Source organism: Phaenicophaeus curvirostris, chromosome 1, assembly GCF_032191515.1.
Source record: "Phaenicophaeus curvirostris isolate KB17595 chromosome 1, BPBGC_Pcur_1.0, whole genome shotgun sequence".
NCBI lineage: Eukaryota > Metazoa > Chordata > Aves > Cuculiformes > Cuculidae > Phaenicophaeus > Phaenicophaeus curvirostris.
The window spans coordinates 55,834,053-55,849,764 of record NC_091392.1 but is presented as its reverse complement, the minus strand read 5'-3'; the positions used below and the strand labels follow the sequence as shown (position 1 = coordinate 55,849,764).

The 15,712-nt window shown below is 43.9% G+C and overlaps 1 protein-coding gene across 3 annotated transcripts in view; it reads left to right on the top strand.

Moving 5' to 3' along the window:
• Positions 1 to 6,425: 6,425 nt before the first annotated feature.
• Positions 6,426 to 15,712, top strand: part of ATP2B1 (ATPase plasma membrane Ca2+ transporting 1) — a 56,328-nt gene continuing 47,041 nt past the window's right edge. For 2 of the 3 annotated variants that reach the window (XM_069858575.1, XM_069858593.1), the window contains exon 1: positions 6,426 to 6,520. The gene's annotated coding sequence lies outside the window, so the exon portion shown is untranslated. The remainder of the gene's footprint in view (positions 6,521 to 15,712) is intronic. The other variant, XM_069858583.1, reaches the window with a different exon arrangement.

The window sequence follows — 15,712 nt, the reverse complement described above, 5'->3', positions numbered from 1 at the left end:
CCCCCGGCCCCGCTCACACACGCACACGCCGCCCCTCCCCGCCGGAGCCGCTCGTGGCAAAGTCACCGACCCCCTCCCTTACCGCCCCCGCCCACCCCCCCCCGCCGAGCCCGCCGCGCTCCATCAAACGCCGCGGCCCCGCCCGCCGACGTCATGGAAACAAGCGCGTCAGCCTCCCGTCCCGCCAGTGGCCGGCGGGCGGCGCGCGGACCCGCCCCCTAGCGGGCGCCCCGCCTATCGCAGCCCCGCCTCCCGCTCCCCCGTTGAAGGCGCCGCACGTCGCCGCCCCCCCCCTCCTTCCCTCCCCCCCCAACCTTTCCCTGCCGCGCGAGGGGCCCCGTCACGTGACCGGCGCTCAGGGGGCGGCGGGGAGCGGCGGCTGCGGCACCGGGAGGGGCGGGGGCGGCGGCGAGAGAGCGAGTGAGCGACCGCGAGGGAGGAGAAGGGGGAGGAGGAGGAGGAGGAGGAGGGAGGCTCGCTGCGCCTCGCCCCGCCCCGCCCCGCCCGGCGGCTCCCGTAGCGGTTGCTCTGCGGCGCCGGGGCTCGGTGCGTGCGGGAGGAAAAGGAGGCGGGACGGCCCCCGGGGGAGCCGCGGCGGCGGCGGCGGTGGCAGCAGCAGCAGGAGCAGCAGCGCCCGCCGGGACGGCGAGCAGTGGGTTCGTGCCGGTGAGGCGACGGGGGCGGGGCGGGCGGGCGCCTCCGCTCTCCTCCTTCCTCCGGTGCCCCCTCCCTCCCCGATTCGATCGCCGCTGCCCCCCGCCCCCTCTCCGCCGCGGGGACCCGGCGCGAGCGGGCGGCTCCGCGGGCGCCTTGTCGCGGCCGGCGGCGAGGTGAGCGCGGCGGGTCGCCTTTTCCCCCCGCGGCGAGCGGCAGGTGCGGGGCGCCGCTCGGCAGCCGCGGCGGGGCTCGGGCGCCGCGGATCCCCGGTTTTCCCCCGCAGGTACCGGAGCGAGCACCTGGCCGCCGCCGCCGCGCGAGCCGGGACGCGGCGTGACCTTGAGGGCGGCGGCCGCGGGGCTGAGCCTCGGCGGGACCGGGCCGGCACGCCGCGGATTAAGGTGGTGCTCGGCCCCCCGCCGGGTTAAGTAGCCGGGATTAGCCCGGTAAGGCTGCGCGACACCGGCAGCCCGGGCGCCCCCGCAGCCTCCCGGGCCGCCTCTTTCTTCCTCCCCGGAGCGGGTGTCGGCGGCCGCCGGCGGTTCGGTCTCTCGGTGCCTCGGCCGCGGCGCTCATCGACCGGCGCGGGCGGGGAGGGGATGCGGCGCCCGGCCGGCAGTCGCGGCGCGGCCGAGCGCGGAGCCCGCTCCGCCGCGGGAAGCGCCTCCGACGGCGGCGGCGGCGGTGTCATCCGCGCCCCGGCGGCGCGGGTAACCTTTGGATGCGCCACCACGTGAGTTGGGGAGCGGGCCGGAGCGCCGGCGGAGGGGCAGCTGCGGGAGGGCGTGCGCCGAGCCGTCGGGGCTCGGGCTAGCCTGCCCGGTCCCTCGGGCTGTCGGAAAACACCGAGGTCGGAAGGGTGTCGGGTCTCGTGGGAAGCTGATGGAGAAGAGGTGTTGGGGTGCTCTTCGGGAGCGTTTCTCTTAGCGCGGTGCGAGCGGTGCTTGCCTGAGGCGGGGGGATGGTGGTGGTGTCCGCCTGGCCGGGAGAAGCCGCTGGAGATCGGGAGCTGGGGGTGAGTCAGTCCCAGGTTTTTCAACCTGAGGGACAACAGCGTTGCACAGCGTTAATAGAGGTCTATGCAGTCTTATGCTTGTTCCACACTTAACAGAAAGCCTCTGTGCTTTTTTTTTTTTTCCGTTTCGGTTTTTAAAATGTGTTAGAAGAGATGAGGGAAAGATACATGGTAACAACATTTCGGAGGCTTTTTTTCTTTTTCATTTTAAGATCCATGTTACAGAAGTTCTTAGCTATCTGTTACAGCGTTCTTAAATTTATAAATTCAGGGGCTGTGGTTTTCTTTTCGAAGTGTGTTTAAAAGGAGCTGGCGTTAATGCCTTATTCCTTGTCTTCTGAGCATGTGTTTGCACTGGTGTCTGGCTTTGCAGCGTTTGAGAGGTGACTAGCTACAGGTTAATGTTCTGATCGTGTCCCTTAACGTGTCCCTTCTTGGAAGCGAAGTCCCAACCCAGCTGTACCTGTGAAACATATCTTGCATCATTAGTGATTGGCAATCTTTGCTTGCTGAGGGGAGAAGCGGAGCTTGTCTTTGGAAAACCCCTGCCTGTTCAAAAGATTCTGCCTCTTTAAAACACGCATAAGTCTTAAAGAACTTAAGTTGAAGTAGTGTTTTTAGGTGCTTGAAAAGATCTTGGTTAGGTAACTTGCACACTCCTTGGTTCGTCATGCAGTGTGTTCAGGTGATAACTGTAACTCTAGACAGTGCCTTTTTTTTTTCCTCATGTTTGTTCGAGCTTTTCAAGGATTTGTTCAAAACACCACAAATTGCGAATTCCGATAGAAGTAAACTTGTGTATCTTTAAACCATTGGCTCTTTTGGCAGGAATAGCTTCCAATGTACTAGGACTTTAATACTTATGGCATAATGAATGGAAACTCTCGGTGTCAGTGGAAAAAGTGGTCACTGAATTCAGTGAGGAGGAAAAAAACCTCTTACACTTCAATGTGAAATTTTCGGTTTTGAACAGCTTTGTTAGGTTGTTTGGTATATTGCTGCTCTTTCTGTTCAGTATGGTAACCCACCCAGGCTGGGTTTTCTGAAGAAAAAGGGGATGCAGTGCTGTGTACAGACACTTGCAGGATTTCCTGTCAATGTTATTATCTTGGTGCTGAATTGCAACATAACTACTTCAATTCATTCCAAGTAAAATGCTACTTGTGATGTAGATAACTACAATGATACAAGTCAAAACTAATTTTAAAGGGGATTGTGGCAGTACTCTGTGTACGCACACATACAGTGACTCACTATTGCATATTAAGCAGATGTGCTTGGGAACTTGAAGCAGAAAACAAGCTAGTGTCACATTAGCATTGGGTAAGTTATGTGTTGGCTTCTTACAAAGTTGCATTACATACAGGTCATGATATAAGCAAAGGATTCCCATTTGTGTAATATATAATCAGCTAATAATCTGCAAGTGATCCTACCAATTAAAATGCTCTGCAATCTAACGTTAGAATCTCATTTGGAAGGTGACTCTTTCATGGATTCAATATAGAGAACTTCTTTCGGCTATTAAAATTGAGAACCTCTAAACCTGTTGTGGAAGCCTAACAGGAAGCTGAGAGACACATAAATGTCCTGCAGCTCACAGTTGCAAAGGCCCAGTAATTACTTTTTTTACTGTTTTGTGTTTATTCAGAATAAAAGGAGTATGATAAACTGGAGACAGTCATAAGATGAAGGTATTAAGAAGGAAGAAATGTAGGTTGGATCTGCTAAACTGCCCTCAAAAACAGATACTGTGGAAGAGTTAACTTTGCCATTATTTAAGATTTTAGAGCTGGGGACTCTTAGTAATGACGAATTCAAAATGGGCTTGGTAAAGCAATCAATAACATGCCATAGCAAGCTAGTCTCCCTTAACATAAGAGTGGACAAGATAACCTGAAGTATCTTCTAACTCAAATTTCTTCCATTAAGGTAGACTAAATATTAATGGCACTGAGCATTCTTTACCACTGAAATGTGACCTCAGTGATGTCTTTCAGTGTTTAAACTGTTCATTTTAATATATATTCCCTTTTGGTTTTAAGGGAAAATAGTGCAATAAGGATGCACGTTTTGCTCAGAGCTGAAGTCGGGTTTCAGTTAGCAGAATTTAATGTAATGAAGAATAACGAATAGCCATGATTAGCCCAGGGCATTTAAATGTAAATATCCTTTGAGAAATAAGGAATACTACCTGAATCTACAGCAGATTTTGTTACAGAAAAGTATGCTTAGTTTCCTCCAAAATCAATAAAATTGCAATAATATTCTTAAATTTGTACTCTTTGGTATTTTCAACTAGTCTTAAAATTAATAATAATAATAATAATAAAACTTGTTAAAAGCTGCTGCTCAGGAGATAATGATCTTTCTCGGTAGAGTATTTTAATTAAAAATTAGATAAAATCTAGGAGTTGCGGTATTATGTCTAAAAAGCTAAGATTAGCTCTGCCTGCTGGCTTGCTATAATGTGTGCGACAGTCTCAAGTAGGCTTTTTTTTATTCAAACCTGTTGAATTTTCTTTTGAAAGTAACAGTTTTATTGCTCTTCACTGAGTTAACTGATTGAAGGACAAGGAGGCCAGAGGACAGGAGGTGATACTGCTGTCTGTTTGAAAAAGAAAACTGAACCTTTGACTTATGTAGAGGATAGGAATTTCTCACAAGCATTAAGAATTACTAATCTAGCTCAAAATGGCTTGTCTTTACATTTGGATTTCTTCACTTTTAAATAACTGTCACTAATGTTATTTTTCTCCTGGATTTGGCTTCAAATTATTGAAAAGGCCATGCTCAACTAATAAAAAAATAATGAGGGAAGGATTTCTTTAGTGAAGGTTGCCAAATAATTATGTCTGCATGTGAAAACTAAAAATATGTTCAGTATCTCTGTAACAGGGCAGTTGCATGCAGGAGATGGAAGCAATAAGCAGTATAGAAGGAGGGCTTCTGGGAGGTAATGTGCAGTGCAATCAACAGACAAGATGTTCCCTAAACCATCTAGGAAGAGTTGCAACTTTTCACACCAAATGTAGTTTCAACACAAGTATGTGGTATCGTCCAGCTAGTCTTTTCTTTCTAAATTATCAGGCTTTCAAATACAGTTTATAAAAATAAGTTTCTAGTTTTTGACAGGTTTCACTTGATATGAACAGTAAATTTGAGGGATTTGCCTGTTCAGGCAATTCATATTCCAGTAAACATTATGAAAGTGATTTCTGCTGCCACTTAAATTTTATTCTAACTGACAGATGACAGCAGGAGGTGTTATTAGTTTAATTTTGGTGAATTGCAAAGTAGGCATCATAGAAGGCATGAGGCTTTCTCAGTTGGTATTTCAAAGGTCTGGTGGGAGAAGAAATGTAAAGAAAATGTAGGAGGCGTTTTTAAAAATGAAAAAAAAAATGCCAGGTGTAGCTCTGAAAAGAAATCCAAGTTCTTTTTTGTCCAGAAAGAGATAAGATGTAATATGCTGTTACAAGCCAGCCAAATAACATCTGCCTTGGGTTTGGAGGGTAATGGACTGAGGAAGAGGGTATACCCTCCCTATACTGATTTTTTTGTTACTGTATTGTGTAGTTAAGGAGTGCATGGATGCATTTTGAGGATGACGGAGTTGATAAGCTCCGGAGCTGGCTCTGTTAAGCCTGCCTGGTTTTGCCCCTTAAAATGTGATTGGTCTCAGTCCTGGGAGTAGTGTTGGCTTATTGCTGGCAGTTTTCCGATAGTGCTTTGGAGGAGAGAGCTGTGTAAGTCCCTGCATGGCCTCCTGCTTATGGTGGTGAACTTAAGTGGTCTGAAGGTTTCTGGTTTTAATATTGCTTATGAGCTGGGTGTCGCCTTAATACCCAGTGAGCACAGGAAACACTGTGTTCTTAAAACACATTTCTGCAGAGCCTATCACTTGTAATCTGCTACCCTTACTTGTGCCCTTATATTCACAGAAAGATAAGGTGGCAGCAGGGAATACAACACTGTTGGGTTCTGACCACTTGGTGTACAGTGTCTGGTCTACGAAGAGGAGGCCTGGTATGTACCGTGCTCCGCATAGTCAACAGGGACAAATGCATCTCAAGGCAGAAAAGATGATTCAGCCAGTTTTGCCTTAAGCAGCTATCTGACTTCCTGGGACTCAACCCAAGGTTCACAGTGATGTGGTTTTTTTCTTCTTGCCTTATGTCTTCATTGAAGCTCAAACTTTGGTATTCATTTTAGGATTTTGAATCTGAGATAATCCTAATCACGATTACAATAGATGCACCAGTGGAAGAAAAGTGAAGTGCTCTTTTCATGGGAGCGTTACAGATCTGCCCTTACACAGAGATCACATTTTACATTTGTTACTTGACAGGTGACTGGTGGCTTGTCCGTGTGACTCTTTCAAGATTGCTTATGTGTCTGTGCAAATACAGGGATGTGTTGGTGGTGGTGTATACATTGCTTTCCTGATCTACTGCATTTCTAATGAAGTCAATACACCTTTGGTCTTGCGTGATAAGGTTTCTGAAAAAAACATATGTAGCATTGTATGATAGAATAAACTTCATCTGGAAATCTGTTGAAAATATCTTTGGATTTAAAGCAAATCAAAACCAACCAATAACCCTTCATGGGGAAAGGAAGAAGAAGAGACGTTAGCTGTGTTTGATGGAGTTTTTTCACCATTGAGAGAAATGTCCGAAGTGCTGTGCTCTTTGTTGACACAAGGAGCTTAGCCATTAGCAGTAAAGAAGTCTTGTAGCTACTGCAAACTTTTCTTTTGGGGAATACTTCTCAGCATATTATAAAAAGTTAAGAGGATGGCCACCATCACTCTCCGAAAGTTTAGAAAACATTTTTTCTCTGTAGGTGTTTTAGGAGATGGGAGTCTTTTAAGTCCTGATCAAAAGACTTGCTATTCACCTGTGTTAATAGAAGGTGTTTGCTTCTGTTTTTAATATTCTGAAGTTAAGCACACTTTTTTTCATGTCCTTGTGAGTCTGCTGTGTTGATCAGCATCATCCAAGAGACTGTGAAGATGTCGAGACAGGCTTCATTTGTGCTTGTTTCTTTGGCTTGTCATCAGGAGCAGGAAGTTTTATGGGATGGTTAAAGGGGCCTGATAGCTACTTTCATTTCCAGCCTGTCCTGTGCTGTTCAACAACTCCTTTGTGCCATCACTGCTCATTTGACTTGCTGCATCAGTGGATGATTTGTGTTACACAATCCTCCTGCAGACTAGGCTCTCCAAGGCGAGAGGCAAGGCTTGTGTGAGGGAAGCAGTGACTGTCTTCCGATCAGTGGTGTAGGAATGTTCCTTCTTGTGGGGTTGCCATGTGAAACCATTGTCTAGAGAGTATTAACATTTTCATGTAGAGGAGCTTGAAGTTATTGTTCTGACAGTAGATTGGAGAATAGTTTGAATGCCAGCATTCACCTAATGGCTTTCCAGAAAAGATTATTTGGATCTATACATAAGGACCTTTGCACCGAGTAAAATATTAAAGAAAATTTCAGCACGCTAGCTGTATGCCTAGATGTTTTCTGATACTGCAGTGGAAGAAATGAAGAACTGTCATATTATGCATCCAGAGTTGCTTTCTGAAGTTTTTACTTGGGTAAAACTGAGATAGTAATAAGAAATTGGTAAAAAGGACAGGTATGGTTAGTCCTTAAATTAACTAAGAAAGGGTGGTATTTTTTAACCTCTGCTGTGTATTAAGCTATAGTAGAGACTAAAGGACGGTTTTATGCATATTGAGCAGAAGTCTTTTCACTTGCATCTAGGTGCTATGGCTTTTCCTGTTGTTGTTGCACTTTAAATTGCTTCACATCACTTGCATCTGCCAGTTTTTCCTCACTCTGGAATGAAGCTGGTGCAAAGCTTCATGGAACCTATGAAATACAATCCAAATCAATACTTGAATTAGAGCAGTGTCTAGCAGCCTTACTCCAGTGAAGTTGTGTGAAACACAGAGTGATTTAAACTGGCTGGCAGGATCTGATCCAGACAACATTCAAATCTACATAGTTGAGAAGCTGCAGACTGACAGCTGGGGAGGGTCAGGCAGGTGCGCTACCACAACTGCTTTACTTCTGCTTTACTAACAACTCAAATCACTTTGGCTTATGTTCTGATCAATGCAGTTAATAGTGACAGTGATTTTCACATTCTACAATGAACTTTCTTTGTGTGGTGAAATGTCAGCTTCTTCACAAAGTCTGATTTCATATGTGTGTTTTGGTAATAGGTGGATCTGTCTGTGGTTATTGTAGCTCTAGGGCTTTTTTTTTCCTAGACTGGAGATGTATTTCAAAAGTGAGTTGAAAAAGATTTGGAAATAAAGGACTGAATTATTTGGGACTTGAGAAAAGCATAGTCTCTTGCCTTTTGGATTTTTGGTTTTGTGTGTTAGTTGGTTTCTCTTAGTGGAGGCATTTGTAGTGGAGTTATCCTTCAGATGGAGATGGCTGCTCATGGTGCATACCAGGTTACAGGAACCTTTTGAAAGAGCTTTAGTACACCCACACCCTCCTAAAAAATGAAAAACCACCATATACAGCAGTAGTACATATTAAGGATGTCATCTACTTGCAAGTGAACAATTCATATGTGGCTTTCTTTTTTCCTTGTTGAGCCTGACAGTGCTGGACACTGTATAGCAGCATCTGAAACTGCCTTACCTAAAACCGCTCTGAAAAGGTTTTCTTGATTATGCAAACTCTGACACTCAAAAGCAGTGGTATGAATTTAAGCTCCCTCAAAGCACAGGAAATCAGTTTAGCAGATGGAAGAATGCAAGGGGTGGATGCTTGAAGTGAGTACTTTGTATTTTCTGGGAAGATACTGTAATAACATTTTGAACTACTCACTCTAAAACTGAAATGCTGAATTTGCATAGGTTCGAAGCTTTGTTACCATTCTATTGTCAAACCCAAAGCTAGAGAAATGAATATGGTGAATAAAGCTGTGTATGTAGCCAGAGGCAAAATGCTTTGAACTGGACAAAGTAAATCCATGCTACTTTGAGGCAGTGATCATAAAACAGACCTGTTTCAAGCTCCTGATGGGAGTTGCAAAAGTCCCCTGCTGAGCATCAGTGAGTTGGCAAAATAAAAGCACTACTGATGAGTTTTCTTTTTGGTTGCAACAGGTGGGAGTAGTTGGAAATGTCAATGTGTCCAGTGCTGGATTGTGGTGGTAGGGCTGATAGCTCATCCATATTCCCGGGAATGAGAGTGAACAGGAAGGTTGGGACTGCCTTGGCTGCCTGGCACCCTATAGTGGGGCTGGAGGAGAAGGTCTGTAGGAAATCCGGTCTTGGCCACCCTGCTAGACAGGGGAGCCTGAGTCAGCAACAAGGTTTTCCCGTGCTGGCAAGGACTGGATTGCACTGGGCTACATCAGCAAGAGCATAGGCAGGGGGTTATTGCCTTCCATTGTGCTTGTGAGGCCGCAATCCAGAATGGTGTTCTGCACCTTTCCTGGCAGAGAGTAACTAAGCTGATTTGGGATAGCCTTGTGGCATGTGAGGAAAGGTTGAGCAAGGTGGCTTTGCTTGACTTGGAAGAGGGATAAAGAGGGACCCTGGTGATGGTCTTCAGTGGGACCTCATAGAGAAAGTTCAACCTGGCTCTGGCTCTTTTCCCTAGGATTAATGAGGAGGTGAGAAGAGCTTCCATAATTGACTTCAGCTGGTGAGGCCTGTGCTGTGCTGGAAGGGGGCAGTACCTGTCACCCATCTGGCCACCGGTATTGCTTCAGTCTTCCTTTTCACCCATTCTCCATCTAGGGCTGCCCCCTCTTGTTAAGTGAGCATTGGTGCTGGTGCCATCCGGGGTGTAGGACTCTACCTTCTGGCAGTAGTGTAAGCTTGGATATTCCTAAACTAACTGTGAAACCACATCCTTCCTCTCGCATGTGCCTGCTCTGACATGGAAGTGCAGCTGCTTGATGTGAGAGTTTAGCCCAGCCAACTGCACTTCAGCAGGACAATCCTAGCCACTTATATACGCATCTTAAACTGAAAGGAGTTACTCTGTGCCTCTTCTGCTGAAGAGACACAAGCACATCTAAGAAGAGATTCATGAGACTATTTTGGATCATGTTCTAGCTGGCTAAATTTAATCTTTTAGCAGAGAATTTGTGATTTTTCCATTGCCTATTTAAGGAAAAAAAAATAAAAAGCAAGCCTGTAGTGCCTACCTTGGATACAGGTGTTACCATTTGGTCAGGTGGATCTCGCATGCTATGGGAGGAATGCAAACTTTTAACCTGTGGAATGCAAACAGGCTTCAGAACTTTAGATCAAACCTCCAGGTGGTGAGATGAGAAGGGGATGGGGAAGAGTACAACTTCAGTGTTGGCTTCCAAAAAAGCTCTTGCCATCTGCTGTGTGCTGTGTTAGTAATTATTGAGGTACTGATTCTTGGGGAGTGATTAATACTGGAATCAGTAATTGTTCAGCTGTGTACTAAATGTCTTCAGCATTTCAGGTGAAAAACTGAGATAACAGCAAACCTCTGCCTATCCCTTAAAGGTGGCTGTAGTAATTTCAAATGTAAAATTCTGTGGAATTTGCTGTAGAAACTTATTTAAGAGGAAAGGTTCTCCAAACATACTCATGTTTCAGGGTTTTCCCAGCGCTTCCCCCCACCCTACTACTCCATATAAATAGATCACATGCTTTAAACTGCTGATTAGAAGCCTAATGTCAATCCCTCAACTGTAAAGTATATAATATTCATAATTATTTGGGAGCTTAAAAAGGCTTCAGTTGCAAGATGAGTTAGAATAGTGATATTCTAGTCAACCAATAAATTGCTATGTGAACTTATGGTGTTCACCTTGCTTATAACACCTGCTTATGGCTTTGTAGTCATAAATTCAGTCATGTCCTTCGAAAAATGCATCTTTCTTTTAAGTATGGTTTCACATTTGCTTGGTTCAAGCAAATGGTTTAAGCAGGTTCATTGTATTTCTGTGACCTGGTTTGAGTTGGCACTGGGTTATCTATGTGGTGAGTCTGGCTAGATAAAGTCTCCCTGAAAAACATAATTTTTCCTATCTGGATCAGCTTCTTATGTGTTTGCAGAAACTTGACTATTGTCACAAAGAGAGAGCAATAACTTGGGGAAGGGCAGGATAATCAGAGCGGTTGGGATACCTCCTGATACTTGGGCATCACCATGTTTGTGGTGGAAGAGTTAGGGCTTTCCCTGCTGTGGTTGCCCTACATAAAGCAAACTGAGTGGCCTGGCCAAAGTCTTGGGAGACAACCAGGCACAGCAGGCAAGCAGGGAGTGCTGCCAGAGCCCTGAATTTCAACAGCAAAACTGTGAAGTGGTCTTGCCCTGTGTTAGGGGAGAAATTTTAGTCAGCTGTACAATATTGAACCCAAGTTCTGTAAGATGGGAATCATTTTGGCCCACTTTGGCTTAGTTGTGTAGTGAATCTACTATGTGAAAATGAAGCTGAGAAGTGAGGACTGCTTGCCTGCAGGAAGTAGGGAGCAGAAGCAACCATCTTAACTTGCTGAAGGGTGGTTTTTTCTGTTTTCAAAACTCAAAAGAAGTGGAGGTTGAATGCCATAGCTACAGGCTTATTCTTTGTCCTGGGTAGGTAGTAACCAAAATCTAGTGATTCAACCTCTTGGAACTTTTTAAAGCTTGTGTGAAGTTAAAGATGAAGGAAATTTATCATTTGTTTGGGAGGAGGAAAGCATTCTGCCACTCTTATAGGAGAAATTTTGAGACTAATTTTCTCATTTCATTTGTGTGAGCTTTTAATCTATGAACTTCTAAATAGTGAAACTTAAAAGTAGCCACCTAATAAAATAATTTGATAAATCCTTAAAGTTGGCAAGGATTTTGTATTAGCTTAGCCTCTTACCAACAAATTTGGAAATACTGACTTTATTTAAAGGAACCTTGTAAAAACTTTGCAGCCTAAAGAAGTAAGGAGTGTCTGTTTGTAGATTTCTTGGCAGAGAGGTATATTGTCTCATGGTGGCCTGGAGCTTAGTGTTCACCTCCAGGAGATGTCAAAAAGCTATCAATCTGTCTGCTTAAAGCCTGTTCCTTTTTCAGACTTGTTTCCACAGCCGCCACTGTGTCAACACCATTCAGTCATAATTGCCAACTCCCAAGCAGACTGATCAATGGAAATGCTAAATAAAGCAGCAGAGCTCTTGCCTCAGAGGATGTGTAAAACCAGATTTGCCAGTAGGTGCATGCCTCTGTGAACACCAGCAGAAAGGTTAGCTGTTTACTACCTTCCAGTCCAACACCTTGCTGCTGTACCCTTCTGGTCCCTTTGCTAGTCTTGAACTCTGAGCTTCTCAGCTTTTCTTCCAGGTGAAGCTGCTTTTTAAGAAATTAACAACCAAAAGTATTTAGGTTTTCTGAAACTAAGAAACAGCAAAATCCATAGGAATAAAAACTGTTGACTAGTTTGAGCTCTAGCTATAATATATAATGGGTTTGGGGGCCATGTAAAGCATCAGGCTTATGGCACTTGTTAGTACTGTTAAAGAGTTGATCCTGCCAATGTTGTCAGATATGAGACTTTGCGCTGTGACTGCTGGTTAGGGATCAGAAACAGAACGCCAACTCTGCTGGCCATTGACATACATGTCTCTGAAAGCCTTAGGAAGTTCTTGGCATGCTTTTAAACACACTGTATTAGGCTTGCAGGCCAGCTCTTTAAGTGCTTTCTTACAAGGAGAGTATCTTTTCCACAGCTGATAAGTAAAACGATGTCTGTACTCCCTCTGCTGGCTCTACAAAAATTGCTTTCATGAGCTTAAATAGTCTAGTAGCACCTCCTACAAATATGCCTGTGTGAAATTCTGAGTTAAGAACAGTTTAATAAATGGAAGAGGGATTTTCCTGATAAATGGGTCAACAATTAGTTACTGAAAGCTAGTCAGATGTCTCAGATGCTATCTCATCCTATAGAGGTAAACACCGGTGTTATATATACATTTGTAACTGTAGTCTGGTCTGTTCTTTGTGTATCTAAGATTGGAGGGGGCTATCCAAATTAAGATACCAAGTACTTGTGCATCTCGTCATACATTTGAGCTTTATTTTTATAGGTTCTGTGTCCTGTATGTATACAAAGAGGTCTGGAAGCCTCCCACAGGGGAAGAGCACTTATAGTCTTCCATAAATTACAGTGACCTGTACATTTATTTGCTCATTCTGAGCCTACTGGTTTCTTCCTATGAGAAGAAATCTTGAATGTAAAAAACCCAGGCATCTTTGCAAGCCACTGTAGTTCATTCTGATAATATTATGCTGTTATACTACTATGCTAATTATTTTTGCTTTTGGGAATTTAGGGGTGGTTTAACAGTTTTTGAGGACTCTGAGAATAACCTACCTGGATATACTGGTCAGTAAGTGGTCTGAAGCTGGGTAAGTGGAATAGCAAGCTAAACTGCCTTTTTAGCATTTACTAGTGTAGGATATCTCTGAACAAGTACCTTTGAGCCTTGTGGTCTGGAAAGGTAGTCTTCTCATTGCGAAGTCTGAGAATGTTTTCAGGCTTTTCATACCCGCAAGATGTGTTTCCTGGAAAGTGCAGTCTTTTGTCTAGACAATTGTTTGTATAATTCATGACTGTCCAGTACTTAAGAATGGTAAGGCTACTGTGCAAGCCCAGTTTAAGAATTCAGTGCAGCCAAACACTGCGTTTCCTCCCATTAGATTTCTCCTTGGGTATACCTGTGGCTGTCTGCAGATGTCTTTAGGCAGTGCTATATTGAGAAGGGACTGCTTGGCTGTATAAAAACAGGCAGTTGCCTGAGTGTTCGTGCAAAGGTTAGACTAAGTCACAGTCAGTGTGTTCCTCCTACCCAATATCTGTCACTTCCAGTTTTCCCCTTTGGTCTTGCTGCTGTGAATTAAAGTCTTGAAGCTCAGCCGTATGATTTGGATATCCCCCTGTTATGATCAGAACATAGCGTTTTACTGCCATGCTCCTTAATGTTTGTTTTCATGTCCAACACTGTATTTTAATAATAGTTGACAGCTAACCCAAACTTGTGGACTTGCATAATACAAGCCATAAAATACAGCTTAGCAATGCCTGCCTTGAAGTCTAATCTTGCCAAGCAAGAACAGATGAAGATTCTCAGTGCCCAGGGAAATACTTCAATTTTCTAGGAAAGCCTAGCATGTTTAAGAAACTTCCAAGTTAAGGAGTCGGCGATTCCTAATCTTAAAAGAGCTTGGTTTAGGTGAGAAATTTTGCTCTGAGGCAGTAGTTTAAATACTTGAAAATATTTGCTCATGGAAAAATACTTTTTGACAGCTAATAGCTTATTTTAGTAATTACTCAGTAACAAGGTAATGCTTTAGTATGTACCTACTTTTTGAGTTTTAAGGAAGAAAGCTGTCTCAAGTTGTTGACTCTTAATTACATACATACAGCATTATGCCTCAAACTAGATTGTGGTTTTGACAGACAGCTGTGTAACTGCCTAAAATTGTTTGTTCCTTCATGCTTAGATTCTGACAGTATACTGTTTGATTATGTTGCAGAGTTCCTTTAATTAGATAAGTGCTCTAAACTGTATTCAAATACCAATAAAATAAGACATTCCACTACCCCCTAAGGAAAAAAACAATCAAACACCACCTCCCAAGTTACATACTGTTTTGGTTAGAGGGAAAGATTTCAATAGGAATGGATGCATGTGCAAAAATCTGACTCCTGTAGTTGGACTGTAGCACACCAAGAATCAACTTGTTATTAATACCCTAGAGAAAGCTACTAGCTTCTGGTGTCCAGTCTACAAGTGCAAAATACAGAACTACACATAAATGCTCAGTGTAAATGCCTGTTTGGCCTTGAATGTGAACTGGAACCACTGTTTATAAACTGTGCTGCTATACCTGTGAATGTTAAACATAAGAAGGATGTTCAGGATGCTTTTAGTATAAATTTGTGTCTACTATGAAGCATCTCTTTCCTCCAGAACAGGAGGAAACAGAAAACGGTGTTGTAAATTATTGGAAGTAGGATCAAACTAAGAATTTAACTAAACATAGTTTAGAGGCTGACTGGTATAACTTGACTGTCAGCCTGCTTGACATGGTGTGCAGACTTGAATATAAACACAACTTTAATGGGCCAAATTAATAATGTAGCTTTGAAATTACGTGTATGATTCTTTTTCAGTATGAAGACTTAAGTTTCACTTCTTCCTAATCAATGTTTTGTAGCTTGCTTAGAGAGAACTTATGAAGTCTGAAAGTGTGAAAAACAAGTCTGCTACATGGTACTAGCAGCCTTCATACTTACACCAGTTTTTGGCTAAGTCTTTTTTATCTTAGGCTTTTTGTAAACACTATGAAGATAATTATAAATGTTTTCAGGTGGGTTCTTCCTGTACTTTCCTTAAACTAATTGAAATAAGTCATTCTTAATGGGACTGAAATTATAAGCAGGTTTTTGGAGAACAGTCCTAGCACATCTTCTTACTAGTATTTTCCATTGTCTTCTCCATTAGGAAAGGAGACAGAATGCTACATGTCCTTCAAGCTAAAGAGTCTATTAAAGGTGCTGAGAAACCAGGTGATGGTATCCTGGGAGGAAGACAGGGATACAGGAACCTGCTTAGGAAACTTGGTGGAGCACTAGCAGGTAGAAGGGGAAAGTTCTATGCATCTTCCAAATTACCTCAAGAATGGTGGTATCCCTAACTGTGGGAGTTTTGGTAACTCATCTTTTGTTTCATGGTGTTGTGTCACTCTTATTTTATGATACTCTGATGCTCTTCTCAGTCACTTCCATCCAATGAGGAAACAGTTGCATTTCCCCAAGTATTGCTAAGCTTAGGCTGGCTAGAGGAAGCTCTCAGCTTCTGTAACTCGGCTTTACCTGTTTGGTGCAGGAGGGGAACCTTGTGATTTGCAAGGGTTAGATTAAAAATGTAATTAGCTTCTGGTTTATCAGGGCTGATCTGTGAGTCCCTGCATGGCTTAATGGGGAAAGAAACTCACTGAGCTGAGGTGAGCTACAGTCAAATGGGTAATTGCAATGGCCCTTTG